The sequence below is a fragment of the Schistocerca cancellata genome, chromosome 1, assembly GCF_023864275.1.
Source record: "Schistocerca cancellata isolate TAMUIC-IGC-003103 chromosome 1, iqSchCanc2.1, whole genome shotgun sequence".
Classification (NCBI taxonomy): Eukaryota; Metazoa; Arthropoda; class Insecta; order Orthoptera; family Acrididae; genus Schistocerca; species Schistocerca cancellata.
Window position 1 is genome coordinate 840,657,476 of NC_064626.1, and position 20,297 is coordinate 840,677,772.

Here is a 20,297-nt window from a genome sequence, read left to right on the forward strand (position 1 = left end):
GCTAGCGCCATTCGACGGCCAACACCGCGGTTCCTGGTGTGTCCGCTGTGCCGTGCGTGTGATCATTGCTTGTACAGCCCTCTCGCAGTGTCCAGAGCAAGTATGGTGGGTCTGACACACCGGTGTCAATGTGTTCTTTTTTCCATTTCCAGGTGTGTATTTAAGTGTTAGGAAGTCTTTTCTGAAGATACACTCCTGGAAATGGAAAAAAGAACACATTGACACCGGTGTGTCAGACCCACCATACTTGCTTCGGACACTGCGAGAGGGCTGTACAAGCAATGATCACACTCACGGCACAGCGGACACACCAGCAACCGCGGTGTTGGCCGCCGAATGGCGCTAGCTGCGCAGCATTTGTGCACCGCCGCCGTCAGTGTCAGCCAGTTTGCCGTGGCATACGGAGCTCCATCGCAGTCTTTAACACTGGTAGCATGCCGCGACAGCGTGGACGTGAACCGTATGTGCAGTTGACAGACTTTGAGCGAGGGCGTATAGTGGGCATGCGGGAGGCCGGGTGGACGTACCGCCAAATTGCTCAACACGTGGGGCGTGAGGTCTCCACAGTACATCGATGTTGTCGCCAGTGGTCGGAAGGTGCACGTGCCCGTCGACCTGGGACCGGACCGCAGTGACGCACGGATGCACGCCAAGACCGTAGGATCCTACGCAGTGCCGTAGGGGACCGCACCGCCACTTCCCAGCAAATTAGGGACACTGTTGCTCCTGGGGTATCGGCGAGGACCATTCGCAACCGTCTCCATGAAGCTGGGCTACGGTCCCGCACACCGTTAGGCCGTCTTCCGCTCACGCCCCAACATCGTGCAGCCCGCCTCCTGTGGTGTCGCGACAGGCGTGAATGGAGGGACGAATGGAGACGTGTCGTCTTCAGCGATGAGAGTCGCTTCTGCCTTGGTGCCAATGATGGTCGTATGCGTGTTTGGCGCCGTGCAGGTGAGCGCCACAATCAGGACTGCATACGACCGAGGCACACAGGGCCAACACCCGGCATCATGGTGTGGGGAGCGATCTCCTACACTGGCCGTACACCACTGGTGATCGTCGAGGGGACACTGAATAGTGCACGGTACATCCAAACCGTCATCGAACCCATCGTTCTACCATTCCTAGACCGGCAAGGGAACTTGCTATTCCAACAGGACAATGCACGTCCGCATGTATCCCGTGCCAACCAACGTGCTCTAGAAGGTGTAAGTCAACTACCCTGGCCAGCAAGATCTCCGGATCTGTCCCCCATTGAGCATGTTTGGGACTGGATGAAGCGTCGTCTCACGCGGTCTGCACGTCCAGCACGAACGCTGGTCCAACTGAGGCGCCAGGTGGAAATGGCATGGCAAGCCGTTCCACAGGACTACATCCAGCATCTCTACGATCGTCTCCATGGGAGAATAGCAGCCTGCATTGCTGCGAAAGGTGGATATACACTGTACTAGTGCCGACATTGTGCATGCTCTGTTGCCTGTGCCTATGTGTCTGTGGTTCTGTCAGTGTGATCGTGTGATGTATCTGACCCCAGGAATGTGTCAATAAAGTTTCTCCTTCCTGGGACAATGAATTCACGGTGTCCTTATTTCAATTTCCAGGAGTGTACTTTAGGTGTAAAGGGGGCCATTCACAGAAAGGCAGAAGTAGTGAATAATCAACATTCATATACCAAAAAGAAAGAAAACTTGCTGGCTTAATCGTTTTTGTATCTATCAGCTACTAAAGTCCGCATCATGTTGGAAGGCGGCCCAGTTTTCAGCCGTTCTGCGCATCCCCCTCCACTAGCCACTGGCAGCCAATAATATTCATTCTCTTTCCGAGCTGCTAGCAGAGAGTTACAGCGAGACAGCGAGAATCTCGCTCCTACATGCTGCACTGTTGCTGTACTTCATTCAACCATCATTTTTTTTCTTGTAGCTCTACAGGTTTCAATGTGTATCTGTAAATGTTTAAGTACAATTATAAAGAAAAAAGCCAGGTGACGGCAATAAATGTGAAGTGCTTCACATGCAGGCGAGGGGGATGATTTATCGCATTTATAACTTTTTCAAACGTGAATTTCAAAGCAGGTCTCCTACTGTTGGCATTTGAAGACACAACAACGAACTCCAGAATCATGTGGTGTCGGGAAGACAACTGTAAACGAAAGTGTCAGTGCTGTAGGAACCGTAGAGAAAGTTGGTTTCGTGTCCCCTGGAAAGCATCGAAATCGCAAAGAACCTGTAACACAAGTGGATGGTTTTAACAACGATGTTTTAAAGTGCTCCATGTGAATGATGAATACTAGACCTCATAAAAACGTCTTACAATTATGCAGGAGAAAAATACCTTCAATAGTAAGCGCTTCGTCAATGTAGAGAATTTTAAAAGACATTGGTTGCTGATATAATAAGAAGAGAGTTTTTAGTTCAAAGAAGTGACAAAGGTGTAGCACGAACTACATCCCATATAAAATTCATGATACAAGAGAAGGAGGTAGTTCAACAGTGTATTACCTTGATGAAACGTGGGTCATTTAGAACCATTTCAGGAAGATCTGCTGGAAAATGAGTGACGGTACTGGCGGTTTTAAAGTTTTTATTGGAATAGGTTCTTGGATAATTATTCTGCATGCTGACTCTTCCCCTGGTTTGTTTCTGAGAGTAAACTTGTATTTACGTGTAAGAAAAACAGCAGTGACTACCATTCGGAAATGAACGCTGTCAATTTCGTGACCTGATTCACAATTCTTGTCTTACCTTGCTTCTAAGTCAGTCATGGCCAGTTATAATTCAACTGTTACAGAGAAAACGCCAAGTATAAACTCCAGAAATGCGGATTTTTTCCCTAGCTTAAAAATAAAAATATTAAGCACAGTATAAACCAGACTCATGCTGATCTCCTGCAGTTCGTTAATTTATACATGTCATGTGACAGGACGTACAAACTTGACTTCTTTGCATGTGAATGGAGCCACACAGTTCTGCGTTTACCCATGTGTCACTGTCAGTTTAATCCCACTGAATTAATCTGGGAAAAGGATAAGGCTATGTGGGAGAAAAAAAACCATGAGGCAACAGGCAACATCACACGTGTAACTTGGGCCCAATCTGTGCGGCATGCTGAATAGCTTCAGAAAGAATAATTTGACAGGGACGTGATGATGGATATAAGCCTTGAAACTATCATCTTAAATTTATAATGAGATTATTCGGAAACATATTGAAATTGAAGTGACGGTGGTATTGCGATGTAGACTTTGGAACAAAGTAACAATATTTCTTAGTTTTAAAGACTCGTGGTTTAAAAAATGTTTTTGTCAAAATATCAGTTGCGTACGTAATAATGTGAACTTCCTAGCCTTTCTGATTAGGACTTTGTATTCTTTGAATTATGCAGACTATAACGTTCGCCGGCCGGAGTGACCGAGCGGTTCTAGGCGCTAAAGTCTGGAACGGCGGTACCGCTACGGTCGCAGGTTCGAATACTGCCTCGGGCATTGATGTGTGTGATGTCCTTAAGTTAGTTAAGTTTAAGTAGTTCCAAGTTCTAGGTGACTAATTACCTCAGGAGTTAAGTCCCATAGTGCTGAGAGCCATTTGAACCGTTTTATAACGTTCAACATATATACCAAGTTAAACCCCCGTCATTTTCAAGGCACAAACTGGATAAGGCCCTAAAATTACAGTAACTGTTACTTGTCGAGATATCGGTAGTTGCCAATGTTATCGGTCATCATTCCCTGGAGTTATTCGCAGATAATTGTTAATTGCTTGCTTTTTCAATGGACTGTGAATGTGGTCTCTTACTGTAAAGTCGAACGAGTTATTTTACACTCATAATGCCCGTTAACAGAGAAAAATATGACAACTTACTGACCATTTTTACGGAAGTCTTTTCATTAGTCTTTTCTACCACTTATGCTTTTTCATTCACAGTGATTACACTTAGGCCGGCCAGTGTGGCTGAGCGGTTCTAGGCGCTTCAGTCTGGAACGGCGCGACCGCTACGGTCGCAGGTTCGAATCCTGCCTCGGGCATGGACGTGTGTGATGTCTTTAGGTTAGTTAGGTTTAAGTAGTTCTAAGTTCTAGGGGACTGATGGCCTCAGATGTTGTCCCATAGTGCTCAGAGCCATTTGAACCATTTTTGATTACACTTAAACACACTCAAACACATCAACACACACACACCTTATACAGATTTTTAAAAATTCTACTGAGTAGAAGCAGTTGTCAAGCCTCTCTCACAATGTATGCTCTAATAACACGCGAGAATGCAGCTGGATAAATTAATTTTGTTGTGTATTAAATTCTTACTTACAATACAGTTCAAATCCCAATGAATGATAATTGTCGCAAGCAGTTTCAATGATCTTGTCGTTAGACAATCGTCATTTTGAGAAAAATTGTACCTCACGTCTTCATAAAGTTGTGTCATCTGTTCTCGCCTCCCGACTTCACGCAGAGTAAATATGGGAGCAGTGGACGCAACGTCGTCAAGACGTGAGTTAATATTTCTCTCATGACGACTGTTCGAAATTGTTTTTAATATTTATTATTCTCCTCATAGATTTGAACGTATAATACAACGTACCGTAGGCAAACGAGCCTGGCTGTTGTCCGCAGCAACGCAATTCGGCAACGTGGAGTTAGTTTGTCCGCGCTCTGCTGCCGCGCATGTGCAGTTCTCATACCTTCACTCTATCTGCAGAAGCGCTGTCTTACGTGATGCGAGCTATAGTGCAGGAGAGAGGGGCGGCATGTCCACAGGCTAACCATGTGATGTACAATTGTTGGAGCCCGAGAGGAACGTTGAAGATGACGTGTCGATGTGAATTAAGATCGGCTGACACGACGGAGGTAAGGGAAATTATTGGGTGGAGGGTACAAGGGGGGTGGGTTTTGGGAGTTTGAAGCCAAGCTGATTGCGTAAACGAAGGATGTGTTGCAAGCATAACTCCCATCTGCATAATTTAGAGAAGTTGATAGTGGAGGGAAAGATCCAGACGTCACAGGTTGTGAAGCAGCCATTGGAACTGAGCATGTGATACTCAGCTTCATGCTGTGCCATTCATCCTGGTGGACAACTGGTTAGTAGTCATAGTGACATAAAAAGCTGTACAACTTTTGAAGCAGATAATATGGATGCGTTCACAGACAGGAGTGATGATAGGATAAGCCTGTGACAGAACTGGAATAGGAAGCGCTGGTTGGGAGGATAGGACAGGTCTTGAACCTTGGTCTTTCATTGGAATGTGATCCCTTTGGTAAGGGGTTGTAGAGTGAGAGTGCCATAGAGATGAATCTGGTAAGATTGTATTGGATGTCAAGTCAGAGTATAATATGAATGTGGATGCTGCTAAGCTTATTAATGTGCTGCATGGTCAGACAGTCTTTAGTTGTGGACGTACTCTTACCAGTGTTGAAGTCCATCCTGGAAAAGTTGATAGTGCAGTACTGGCATTGTGCGCCTAGCTTGTGTCATATAGGGGCACAGACGAGCGTAAGCTCGCACGCGCGTTTGTGTGTGCATGTGTGTGTGTGTGTGTGTGTGTGTGTGTTTGTGTGTTTGTGTGTGTGTGTGTGTGTGTGTGTGTATGTGTATGTGTGTGTGTGTGTGTGTGTGTGTGTTCCAGCACAAAAAAGGGTTTCTCTGAAAGCTAGCAAGTTCTCTTTCTTTCTTGTGTGTGTCTGTCGACGACTCAGTGCTTCTGCATTTTTGCAAGTGCTTTCTTTTACTTCTGAAGTATTGTCATTCTACCAGAACACTCCCACAAAAAGATACATATAAAAACTTTATCCTTACTGCACCTTTGCTCTTGCTTTGTCCGCTGTTGTGGACGTCAGGGCCAGCTCCCAGTGTCCAGGGAATGAGGGCTTTCGTCCAGCCTGAAGATAATGTGGCAGGTGTCTTCGAAATCCTTTCAAATGGGTTGTGGTGAGAATGCGCTACGCTGGCTTAAAGGATTGTAACTTACCCAAGGTGGCAAATGTTTCCTAGCACCAATTGGAAAAGCCCTGAACTCTGTAACCATTTCGCAGAGCGGTTTAGAGCTAGCAAAGCTGAGAAATCGCCCAGCAGCCACCAGTGGGTATTTCGAGACAAGTCTTGAGCCCTGTGGAGCGTAGCTGGTGTTTTAGTTCATCTTCGTGAAGTCTAGAGTTAGTGAACCTTTGTGAATAACATATACAGAAAGACTACAAGAGTAAGATGTGTGTTCCCTTTAGCGGTCGCTGTAATTTGTTTAAATCTTTCCTAATTTTATGGGCTAGTGTTGTGTTCATGTGAACGTACAAACGCTTACTACGAAGAGGTGTTTTGTCAAAGTGTGGAGTCATTGCTAACTGTAAGAGGGATTTAATGAACAATGTGGATATCGAGAGATATAACAGAGTACAATTTCCTTCACGCCATCCAAATTTAGGATTTACGTGATCTCCCTAAATCATTTAAGGAAAGTGTTGGGACAATTCTTTTAAAAGGAGCACCTATTTCCTTCTATATCCTTTCCCGATCCTAGCTTGAGCTCTGACACTAATGATCTCGTCGTCTATGGACCGTTAAATACTGACCTTTTATTCTTTCTACGATGGGCGTTCAATAAATAATGCAACACATCTTTTTCTGCAAGCAGGTTGGTTTTTTTCATGATTCCAATACGCCATATTAGCCCCCACTCTTTTGGCTACAGAACACTATTTTTCAAAATAGTCTCCGTTCAATGCGACGGTCATCTTACTGGGAGAGCCTGTATGCCTGCACGGTACAGTTCTACTGGTCGATGCAGGAGCCAACGTCTTGCTGCATCAGTAACCTCCCCATCATCCACGTACTGCTTCCATTGGGCCAAACAGACTGAACTCGGAAGGTGCGAGATGCAGGGTGCAGGGTGGATGAGGAGGGACAGTCGATGACGGTCGCCATGACTTCTAGGCAGAGGGTGCAGCTTTGAATTTTCCTCTTCGAAGGAGAGGTGGTGTTGCCCCACTCCATGGAATGCCGTTTTGATTACGGTTCGGCGTGATGAAGTCATGTTTCGTAGCCTGTGACGGTGTTCGACAAAAGATTGTCACGCTCAACCTCGTAACGCGCAAGAAATTCCGCACAGATGGCCCTTCGTTGCTCATTATGGTATTTTGTTAGGTCGCGAGGAACCTAGAGGGCACACATCTTTGAGTATCCCAACTGGTGGACGAGCGTGTCAGTACTACCAACAGAGACGTCCAGCTGGGCATCGAGGTGTCTGATGTGACCCGTCAATTGCCTCGAATAAGGATGTCCGCACTTTCCAACGTTGCAGGAATCACAACTGTGTGCAGCCGGCCGACGCGCGGGAGATCCGACAGGTTTACGTGACGTTGTTGCGATGATGACAGGCGCCTCGCCCAACGGTTCACCGTAATTTTGTTCACTACCAGGTCTCCGTAGACATTCTACAAGAGCCTATGAGTATATGTGATGCTCTGGTCTTCCTCCATAAGATACTCAATGACATCTCTCTGCTTGTAATGCACCTCCGTTACAGACGTCACTTTGAAGGCTGCATATAGCGCCGCCTCCCGCGAAACTGTAGAAACTGAAGCGGGAATATTCCACTATGTCCCACAATAAATTTCACATTTTTCAACCGAAACTGGCCAAGGAAAACAATCTGTTGCATTAATGATTGAACGCCCGTCGTATACGTGTATGGACGACAACTGGACAGACATACATAGTTACAAGGAAAGTAATTGCTGAGAAAACTTGGGTAGCGTAAGGAATACTTCAGTTGTTCGATGAAAGAAGGAAGTACAAAAATGTTAAGGGAAATTGAGAAATCAGAAGTACAAGCCATTTAGGAAAGAGGTAAACAGGAAGCACACGGAAGTCAAGGTGAAATGTTTTCTGTTCTGCTTTGCGTAGGTAGAACACAGTTTACGATTACTCGTACTGACTGTAACGCAGAGACCGGTGGATCAAAAAAGGTGTTCCTGAGGTCGGTGACGGCGGTGTTGACGCAGTGAACGGCTAACGAATGACATGTCCACAGCGTAGCAAATTCGTCTTAAACGAACATTATCAGGCCTGGGATCAATCGGAATCTAAAACGTAATACAGCCAAGTTCGAAACTCATTGGTGCGTAATTAAGGCTTCAGTGAACTAGCAAGACTGACTAGCAAGTGCTGGGCCGCTCCATTTACAGGCAGCATAGCGTCTCTAGACGGCGCCGCATGACATGTTTTCTGCGGCGACGCTTCGCGTGGGAGAAATCTGCTACTGGGGTGTATACCCCAAGTCTCTTTATTTCTCATAGATACCCCAGTCATCCAGTTATAAATGATGGTGACCTCAATATACCTTCGACATGTTGGCGAAAATACTTGTTTAAAGTCGGTAGCAGGAATAAACCTTCGTTCGAAATCATTCTGAATGCGTTCTCAGCAAATTATTTTGCACAATTAGTTCCGGAGCCCACTCGAAGTGTAAATGGTTGCGAAGACACACTTGATTCCTTAGCAACAAATACTGCTGAGAATGCTGAGAAATAGGAAACATCATCACTAATATAGGGATTAGTGACCACAAGGTTGTTGTAACGAGACTGAGTACCGTAATATACAAACCCATCAAAAATAAAAGTAAAATTCATCTATTTAAAAAAACAGATAAAATTCGATTGAGGCCTAATAGGGGGTCTCCAATCCTTCCAAGCTGACTATCGAAGCATTGACCAAATGTGTTTAAATTCAAACACGGTGTAGTGAATAGATAATTTGTTTGCTAAATAACGTAAGATAAAATTACCAATGAGATCGCCCCTCGCTGCACGCCAAAAATGTAGTGAACATCGAGAAAATGTGACATCACATAACGTACTAGTTACCATGAGATCGTCCGACACTGAAAGTCGATAATTAAGTGACAGCAATAATTAAATGGAACCAAACACAAAAGGTCCAGAGGTATCACTATTGAGAGACGTATATCAAATAAATTAATAAGAGATGGTACTAATCTCCCATGGTGCACTAAACAGGTCAGAATACGGCTGCAGAAATAACGCAAAAAGCATTCCAAATTTAAAAGAACGCAAAACCCTCAATATTGGCAAAGTTTTACAGAAGCTCGAAATGCAACGCGAACTTCAATGTGAGGAGCTTTTAATATTTTCTGCAACGAAACTCTGTCTCAAAATGTGGCGGAAGTCCAAGTTGATTCTGGTCGTGCGAAAGTAGACCATCAGAAAGACACAATCAATACCTTCACTGCGCGATAACAGTATTCATGTTATTGAAGAGAGTGCCACTAAATACGATTTTCCGAACTTCCTTCACCAAACAACCCGAAGTAAATATTCCTGAATTAGAACCAAGATCAGTTGCCAAGATGAGTAACTTAGACGTAGATTCCTAGATTCATGCAGACTATAAATTTCACAATAAAAATTTTCACAAAAGTAAATCGACTGGATAATGGTACCAAAAGTCCGTATGTATACACTCACATGTTCTTGATTTTTATTCTATATGGCATAAACAGGTAGAAACTTTGAAAGGCGCTGCAAACAGCTTATAGACGCCCTCCGACTTAAAAACTGAATCAAATCCAGCTTCGTGTCACGCATTCTCCATCATAAACACTCTGTTGGTGAGATAAATGGCAACGTTTCTATATTATACATTGCTGACGAAGTGTTACAGACGGTTGTCTTTGAATAGTTAGAGATTTACATTCACAAGCTGAAACCGCCTCCTATAATCCTTAACGAGCAAACTAAATGAAAACACAAAAATTTTTCCATATTTTTCAAGATATTCTGGAACCAAAACACTCTCAAAATGACAAAAATAAGATACATTCAGCCTCCTGCATAACTCATTATTCTTCTAATATACAATCAGTACTTCAACTCTTCGTGCACACCTACAGCTTCGCATGTTCATTTCTGTCTGCCATCCGTGTATGACTGTAACACTTTCGTTCTTTTTTTTCATATAACAAGTATTTGATCCCGTAGTTTACTTCCAACTATTTTGCTCTTTGTGGATTTATAATGCAGTGGTTCCCAAACAAAAGCTCAATTCTCATACATGCCTACAGATTTCCATGGTCATCTAAGTCACTCACATACGACAGTAGCTCGTTCACTTTTTATTTATTATTTGTTTATCTGTAACTTTTTTTATCCATATTACATGTGAACATCTGAATACACCTGTAGCGTGCAATGTTCTCTTTCATCCATTATATGTGATGGTAAATATATTGTCGCGTAATTTAATGTGTGTGTGTGTGAGTGTGTCAGCTGAGTTAGTGTGTAAGCTGACTGAAACGTAAGTTATCGGCGATAATTTCTCACGTGTACCACAAGGCAGAGAACTGTAAGTACGGTATCCAGGAACATAACGATGTTTTTCTGTCGTACGCGTTCTGGTAACTTGTGCCTCAATTTCTATCATCATCCAGCATCACAACGTTAGCGTCTAACCGCAGGTGGTCCAGAAAATAATGTTCCTGTAACAGTCTCTTCTGATAATGGGCCTGCACTGGCTCGAAAACTAGTTAATGGTACAATATATCGGATCAAATTAAAAAAAGGACTGCTTTCATATAATCTGCATAACCCACCAATCTTCATCAAAGTCGTAGTTTGTCAGCCGCAATGGATATAAATGAATCCTCTGAGAAGTTTTCGAACGAGAGAATCATTTTTGGTTGTACTAGCAGACAGGTAGCGGTTGAAGCTGTTTGAATACAGCGAGGTTTCCGACGGTTTGTTACCTGCGAGCTCCTAGCAGAGCTGCGGCCGGATGCGTGCGCCCTGGGTGTTGGGCCCGGTGGGCAGCCGCAGCGGCCGGTCACTGGCCTGTCTGCCTGGTGCCTGGCCGAATCTCCAACCGCCGCCGCCGCCGCAGGCGCCTGCCAGTTCCGCTCCAACGCTTCACCCACCGCGGCGGTATCTCACTGCACACTCACTGCCGCCGACCCCTCAACTTCCTCCAGCTCCTCCCAGAGTACACTCGACAGCCTTTCGCCTACGTTGGTGTATTCATTCTACATTCTATTGACCTACACTTTAAACAACACCTGTTACGATTATTCTGGATATGGGTCGACATGAACAGAACCTGCTCATCCGTCTTATTTGGTCGCTCTAGGAAAACCCTTTAAAACATCTGTGACCGGTTCTAGGCGCTTCAGTCGGGAAACACGCGACCACTACGGTCGCAGGTTCATATTCTGCCTCGGGCATGGATGTGTGTGATGTCCTTAGGTTGGTTAGGTTTAAGTAGTTCTAAGTTCTATGGGACTGATGACCTCAGATGTTAAGACCCATAGTGCTCAGAGCCATCTGTGACGAGGTCAGCGCAGTGCTCATAAATCATAAGTCGTAATCACAGACCAAGGTACAATCCTATTTGATATTTAAACAAAAGGGTTGGCACCAAATTTTCAGTGGAAAGCCGTCCCAGCGAGACAAATAAATTAGGAATGCAGGGGCTATCTTTGTTTTTAGAGAGTCGTCTAATCGGGATAAGTTGTAGGACAATACTTTGGTCCTGAGATTCAGATCACGTCTGAGTTTAATAACCTATTTATTTACTCCAAGATCTCGACGCATAACATATTAAATCAACAGAGAATTCATTTTCTACGAAAAGAACATAAGTTACTTTAATGTTGCCTGAGGAACTGCTCCAGCGTAACGAGCACAAAATCACCTGAAGTATTGAAACACAAAGTTCTTTAGAAACTCGATTCAAAGATGAACGTCCCGCTAACACTGTGGGGAAGTACGCCATCTACGTGGAAGACTGCTTGAGAAAACCTGTAAGTTTTCCTAATGTGTGCAGCTCGCAAATGCGAAGCAAAGGAGTTCAAAATGCACGAAAAATTAGTAGTCAGGCAGTTCAAGTTGCCCAACATTTCCCGGAAATTGCGAGCTGCTCAGAAATCAGATAGCCCTAACGTGAAATGCGACACTTTCTCAAAACTCGGCAGACGTGTGCCCTGATCGGCATCAGACCAAGATTTCTCTTTCCCTCTCCAGCAGGACTGCAAGTATGTCTCCCTCCATGGCAGGACGCCGAGCGCACTAGCCATCTTCCCGATGACAGGTGCCCAAAGGTCTATCTAAATCCTGAATTTTTTAAAAAACTCTGTATGCGGGGCGGGGAGGGGGAGGGGAGAATACACAACCACTGCCATAGTGAAAGAAAGAATTTCACTTTATTTCCGTGAATACAGGGAATCGCCACAGTGAAAGAAAGAATTTCGCTTTATTTCCGTGAATACAGGGGATCCCTGCAGAAATTTACAATTCTCGACTTATAGAACGCATCTTAACATGCAAGAGCTTGAAATCGGTAGCTCGCCATGGTCCTCTCATTGGTCTAGCCCTTCGTGCATAAGCATTGTGGCAGGTAAGACTCAGTTGACTGGATAACAAGATCTGGAGGTAAAGCCAACGAATTTTGTCACGCACTGTTGTATTCTAGGGACTTTAAGTGGCTTAGCGGCAGCTGCCTTCAAGTTAGAGAAGCACATTCACGACCAAAGAGGGGATCAGGAGCTCATCGCGATCGCTTACCACGAATTGCAGTGCCTTCTATATAGCGTCTGTGACTGATTTCTTGTGGTCAAGCCAAACCATGGGACGAACACGTGGCCCGCTCGTATCTTAACAAGATAACCTGAAGCCTTCTTCCTGAGTTAGCAAACTTTGTACTCAACTCAAAAATAGCCAAGGAATGAACAGAAAAATAATAAAATATCGCTCAGCGAGATGTGATGGTCAAGTCATAATTTGTACGCACCATTATCCTTAGCCTCAACGTCATCAGTTTCCCTCAGTCCAGTCCGGCAGTAATGTTCCGTGCAAAAACTTCTTATTTCCAGTGTTTGAACAATGCTTCATTTGAATTTTATACAGTAGGTAGCTTCTTCCTCCCTGACTTCCACGTTAGGATTAATAAGTTACAGTACTTCAAGTAGATAGATACTTCCGATGTCATCCAATTTTTGACACTCATTCATTTCACCCGCTTTCCTCCCTCGCACCACTGCCCTCCATCCGATTCTGTAATGTAATTTTGTTCCATAGAACGCAGAACTATAACACCTCCCCTGCACTATCTTTCGTAGCTTGACTTTCTGGAGAATTCTCATTTTACGATTTTGCTGTTCCTGATCATACATGTCTTTGATATATTCAAGTGCTTCAGTTTAAGGTGATTTTTGTAAGTAGCTTCCAAATTTAGTTAGTAATTTCTATTTTTTGAAAGTAGCCTTGAAATTTAATTAGGAATTTATCGAAGACAGCCGAGTATCACAAGCCAGTAACATTTCTGAAATTATAGTTCTCCTTTTACATTGAAGTATCACTCAACATTCAGAATAACCATGTTTATTTTCTTAACCATATTTATTTTCGTAATGGAATGGGATAAACTCTCATAATATTATCAAATACCCGTAGATGTCGGTAACATTTACGAAATAGGCCTACTGGTGAGATGAAGTACGAGAACTTGTTAATCTGACTTTTTCTTCCGATATTAAGTGTGGACCAGAGTACGTTTTTGTCGGAGAATATCACTTTTTCCATCTCCTCCTACAATTCACAGCATTGAATGATGAAGTCTTGTTTTGTAGAAGAGTATTCCACAGTCATCTTTAGTGAAGCGTAACCATTTAAAATTTCTACAATTCAGTGGATGACCATCACTGTCTACTTCACGTTCCTCTGGCTGATTTTTCTTTTTAATAAGATATTCCAAGTCTCAAAACTTTTCTTGAGCCAGTTCCGTAACAGTGAAGTGTTTCTTTTCACCACACTGCAAAGTTAGCTGTGCCTAGTCATTATGATGTTCAAAATAACCATGGGTTTGCTTCTTTCCTTACGAGTCTCTATTAGCAAGTATCCAGGCAATAAAAATTTACAATCAGTTACTCCCAGTACGAGTTCTGCAAGGCCACCATGCAAATTACAGCAACAGGATTATTCTTGTTTTGTCTAGAGCGTAAAGTCAAGCGCCGGCACGCCACTCGGGAACGATAGAGAAGAGATGGCTGTGAGAAGACGTCAGCCAATCGCACAGTGACCGACCCCTCTGCACGACGACAACGCGACAGCAGCGGCCCCTGTGTGAAGAGGACATAAGCGCCGCGACCAGCAGGCGACGCCCGTGTTGGATAGCAGCTTCAAGATTAGGCACTTGTATGGCAGCGACTTAGGATTGTTTATACTGAAGACGATTGTTTATTTTGTATGCCGCTGTAACCTCCCCCTCACTTATCGACCTTAATGACAGTGAAAAATTAAACCGCGTGCACCTAATGGAAATTTGGGAAAAAGCAATCGTTACCGAAGTTAATTTGTCGGTAAAGAGGGAGGAAAGGGTTGCATCTAAATGAAAGGAAAAATGCAAACAAAATTGGTGAAAATTAATTTTGAGAAAAGGGTAAAATTAATTAAGAGAGTAAATGTGCGGCCGTTACGTTAACAATTAATTGGCGTTAATTAGATATTTCAGATTTTGGGGAAAATTACGGTCGCCAGTCCTATGGACTACTACTATAATAACTGAAAATGAAAGATTAATGCACATATAATTAGCACTAAAGGCGTGGAAACTGAAGGTTGACACGTGCTGTGTGAAAACTGAATGTTTGTCAGAAGTAATAAATTTCGCTACACTCTGACTTAATTTAGCAAAAAGAATTAATAAAACCGGAAAATTGGAAGTTAATGTAGTGACTGAAATTAATAGTGAACTTTGTTTCTGAAGCACTACGAAATTCAATAATATAAGATTAGTCTTAGGCTACCTCAACAATCATTTCAAAAGCTACTTGAATCTACGCAATTTAGAAATAAGAGATTTAACTTTGAACTTGAATTAAATGATTCTGAACAATTAACAATAGTAAAATTTAGTACGTACCAAGCTGAGCTGCAGTCACAGGTAAGCTAAATATGGTAACAAAACTCGCACTCTTAATTTCTGCTCGTGTAATCTAAATATTGTAGCCAGCTATGAAAACTCTTAACTGAACTTTGAAATTAAAGCAGTGAAATGGAATGATATTACTTTAATGCTGGCGTATGAATTTCAACGAGACTCGGGTTCATTCCAGAAAAGGAAGCGACCCTGCTTGGTAATGCAATTGGAACAATGAGCAACAAAGGTTCATGCTAAGTTGCTGTATTTTTGTGATGCAACAGTTTGAAAAGCTGAGGTCTGCCATACAGTTCTAAAACTTTACGTGCTTTTAGTCTTCCTTGTTGGTTGATTGAAGGTTTGCAGTCGTCGATCGGGGAGGTGGCGAGAGTCACTCATTGTCGGCTGTCGCTGTTGCAGAAGCTGGATGTTGGCGCGCCTTCTTCTCGACACGGTCACCAGGCGAAACGGGCTCTTGATGTGCGCCAGCTAATGCTTCCCGTCCGCGACACCGTCAGAAACTACCATAGCAAGTCGAGCGCAATTACATGCAGCCAAACCCCGAAAGCGCGGCAATTCGCGGGAGCGTCACACAATACACCTGCTCCACCGCCCTACTCCAGCCAGACCCCCTCTGCCCGCGCTCCATGCGGCAGAGTTAACATTACCAAAGATCCTACAAACTTTGGTTCTCCACACGACCTATCGATGTAATCGTTCGATAGCATAGTTTTCCCTAGGCCAGACTCAGCGTTAAAATACAAATAATATTTACAAAACAAACCAATTATACATCGATATATATATAAGCCTGCCTTATCGGTTCGCTAGACAAACATATCAAACAAATCGTATTAATGAGTTTTATTACAAAAAAGAAAAGGTCCAATACTTAACTTTGTCAATTACACAGATGTGTCGCAAGCAAGGGTGGTGTAATGCCGGAAATGCATATATATATATATATATATATATATATATATATATATATATATGCATTTCCGGCATTACACCACCCTTTGCTTGCGACACATCTGTGTAATTGACAAAGTATTGGACCTTTTCTTTTTTGTAATAAAACTCATTAATACGATTTGTTTGAATTGTTTGTCTAGCGAACCGATAAGGCAGGCTTCCTAGACCCCACATATTTGACAACAAGCATGGAGATATAATACTTTTCATAAACCTTCCATTGCCACCAAATGTAGTTGAAAAACAAGATCGCAACAATTATTTTTATTCCTTCATATTCAATGTGAAATACAACATGAACTTGACTTATAGTTGATTCTCATTTTAATATCTTATTATGATACATTTCGCTTCAGTTAACTATAGTAAACCTTCCACTTTTCCGCTGGAATGATTCATCTTCTAGTACGTGTAATATATTTTTTCATAAACTTCATTCGAAACTTGTTTTTCACATTTCTTTCTGCATTGAGCCATCGACACACTCTTCCCAGCTGGCAAAACTGTCCCCTTTTTTGGTTTTATATTCTTAACCTATGTCACAAAGGAAATCCACGCGTTTGTAATTTTCCTGCTGTTTCCTTTACAAACCATTTTCACATACAGCGCCGCTACTTTCAGTTACATATCTTACGGAACGACAAACCCTTTGCATATTTATCTTGAGCAGAAATCTACGATCTCTTCCGGTAGCCTATAGCAACAACAGCACAATAACTAGCTCATGCATTGGTCTGTTTGGTTGGGCAATATCTAATCACTTTGTATTGTATTTACGGGAATAATTGTGGCTCCATACTAACTTCATGTGGCACACTTCAGGCACTCAAATAGTCAAATGAGGTATTCTCTGTGTTGTACATCGGCTCTAAATCTGTCAGACACGAGTACTCTGCAAACGAGCGGGGTAGCGTACGAACAATGTGAATATCATATATTCCATTTTCTTTGGCACATTTTCACCCGCCAGTACTTCAGCTGTTATATTTACGGATTCTTCCATCACTTCTTGGTACAACAAGTTCATATTTAAGGTTTAAAAACAAACAAACAGCTTTTATGTTCTATTAATATTTGTTTATTCTGAACCGGTTTTCAGGTTATTGGGCCATCATCAAGAAACAAGTTGCGTCACGATTACCGGTAAGGTTGGTTGGTTGGTTGGTTGATTTGGGGGAGGGGACCAAACAGCAAGGTTATCGGTCCTATCGGATTAGGGAAGGATGGGGAAGAAAGTCGGCCGGACCGTGCCCTTTCAAAGGAATCATCCCGGCATCTGTCTGAGGCGACTTAGGGAATCACAGAAAACCTAAGTCATGATGGACGGTGGAGGGTTTGAACCGTTGTCCTCCCGAATGCGGATCGACTGCGCTAAGCACTGCGCCACTTCGCTCGGTGTGGCCAATAAGGTGAAAAGCAGTCTTTGGATATAGAAGATAATGTCCAGACTGACTGACTCCTCATTAGCCAGCCCAAACAGCTAAGAACAGAAACTTGAAATTTGGAGAAGGTGAGGATCTTATAGGCCTACCGTTTGCATCTTTTATGAAGGGATATTTGGAACTTACAACTCTAAGGGAGTGAAACAGAGGATGAAAGGATTTTTTTAAAGCAATTTTGGAGCTAGACCAAAGAAAATTGGTATCTGCTTTCCCGGTCAGAAAAAAAGAAATAAGTGTTTCCGCATTTTTTGAAATTTAACCGTATGCGAGTGAAACAGTGCGTGAAAACTTTTTTTTTCTTTTTTTAAAGTATATCATTTTTAAACAGCTACTGAAGTATTTTTAAAACAACATTTATGAAAATTGGTATTTGACTTCTCAGTTACAAATAAAAAAAATTTGGTGTTTCAGTGTTTTTGTAAACAAGATAAGTAACAATTTTTTGGAAATTCAAATGTTTTATTATGTAGGCCATTTTAAAGCCAAATACATTAAAATTTAAATTTGGCTTCTCAGTCAGAAATGAAAAATAAACGTCTTTCACTGTTTCTGGAAATTCAACACCTATGGGGAGAAACGGGGAATCAGTTTTATGAAAAATTTGATGTGAAAGCGTTTTTGAAGCTAAATATATGTAGTCGGCTTCTCTGTTTGAAATAAAACACACTTACGTCACTTTTTTTGGCAATTCAAAACCTAAAGAGGTGAAATAGAGTGTGAAACGTTTTATGGTTGGTTGGTTGGTTGTTTCGGGGAAGGAGACCAGACAGCGAGGTCATCGGTCTCATCGGATTAGGGAAGGACGGGGAAGGAAGTCGGCCGTGCCCTTTGAAAGGAACCATCCCGGCATTTGCCTGGAGCGATTTACGGAAATCACGGAAAACCTAAATCAGGATGGCCGGACGCGGGATTGAACCGTCGTCCTCCCGAATGCGAGTCCAGTGAACGTTTTATAAAGAGGTTTCATTGCGAAAGCATTTTTAAAGCTAAATCTTTGAAAAATGGTATTTGGCTTCTCGGTTGGACATAAAGAAAGAAAAAAAACGTCTTTCGGTTGGACATGAAAAAAAGGAAGAAAACCGTCTTTCACTGTGAAATAGGGTCAGACTGATTCACTGACTCATCATCGTGCAGCCCAAACCGCTAAGGATAGAAACTTGAAGTTTCTAAGAGGGTGAGGATCTTATACTGCAGGCACCGTTTAAGAAAAGAGTGTCCGAAATTCCACTTCTAAGAGGCTGAAATAGGGAACGAAAGGCTTTTTGAAAATATGCCGCTATTAAGGAAATTTTGAAGCTAGAACTACGAAAACTGGTATTTCGTTTCCCAGTCAGAAACTAAAAAAATACTTGTTTCAGAGCTTCTGGAATTTCAGCCACTAAGGGTGTAAAGTAGTGGGTGAAAGATTTTTGAAAATAGATTATTGCTAGAGAACTACTGAAGGATTTTTAAGACTACATCTATGACAATTGGCATTTGTTTTCTCGGTTAGAAATAAAAAAATACGTGTTTCAGTGTTTCTTGAAATACAACCTCTAAAGGAGGCCAATTGGGGGTGAAAATTTCTAACAAAATATTTCGTTACATTACAAAATTTTAAAGCTAAATTTACAAAAACTGTTATTTGACTTCTCGGTTAGATATAAATAAATATTTGTTAGGGGATGAAAGATGCTACGGAAGTATCTCCACAAGAGCGCAAAAGGCATGATTAACAAAACCTTGAACCCCAGCTACCACAATCGCATTTTGGTCAGAAGTACCTTCGGGTAAGACCATGCTTATACGGCCTTAATTAGCGTGAAAAGCTTAGAAGGTGCTGCGATTTGTGAACAACATAAAAATTCGATTAAATAAAAATAAAAAAATCTCTGCACGCAATACAGTCTACGCGAGCGAAATAGCGGGTTCTAAGCTTGTTCAAAATTACCAAGTATTAGTAGGACAAAAAGGCAGTGTTTTAGTTCCTCAATGTTTAACTTGTTTTCTTTGCATTTTCTGTTGTTTTTGTGCCTTAAGCTCCATTGTCCAATATGCGGCGTCTACTCATAATAACGTACGAATGGCACACTGACAACAACGGAATATTACTACTCCAATTAGCCATAGAAAAGAAAGCAAGGACAGTACGCTGTTCCGGGAAAGATTCTGGCAGTGTCTTCTGGAATACAGAGCACTGCATTTTGGTCAAATTGTTTTGAACTTGGTCAGGCGTAAAACCTGTTCGCTACATCCGGACACTTCGGAAGTACCGTCGTACAGTGCACGGGAAACGTCGTGGTAAGGTCATCATACAGCATACCGCGCGGCTTCACGCTGCTCGTGTCGCTGTAGGGGGAATTGGGAGGTTTCCAGGGGAAAATCTTCGTACACTCCCTACAGTCCAGACTGTCCACATCCGACTATCATATTTTTCGTTCCGTGAAATAAAAGCTACGGAGCTATCGCTACGAGGCACCGGAGGACATTCAGAAAACACAGCGTCTTCGAGCTGCCGGAATAGATTTGTACCGCAAGGACAATTTCATACTTACATGCAGAGTTACAAATGTGTACAAAGAAATGGAGACTATACTGAAGCGGGACGGTAAACTTTGTAGATTAATGCAATATACGTGGTTTATCTAAGAAATATAAATTGATATTCGTTACTATGGGTTGTTCATGACCTTCAGTATTACCCTAGTGCAACTATACCGTGAACTACAATGTAATGAAGCTGATATCACATAAGTACCTAAACAGAACAATTTCTTCAAAGAAATTGCAGAATTACTCGTACTTGGAACATAAGAATAGAAGAGACGTAATCATTTGGGTAGAAAACTAAACTACTGAAGACTATCAGAGTAAGGAAGATACCCTGAGTCATATATGACAGCGGTATATGGACAGTAGATAAGCTTAAAAAGACGATTTTAGGAACGTATGTGTATTGTGCAATTACAGAAGGGTGGGAGAGCGT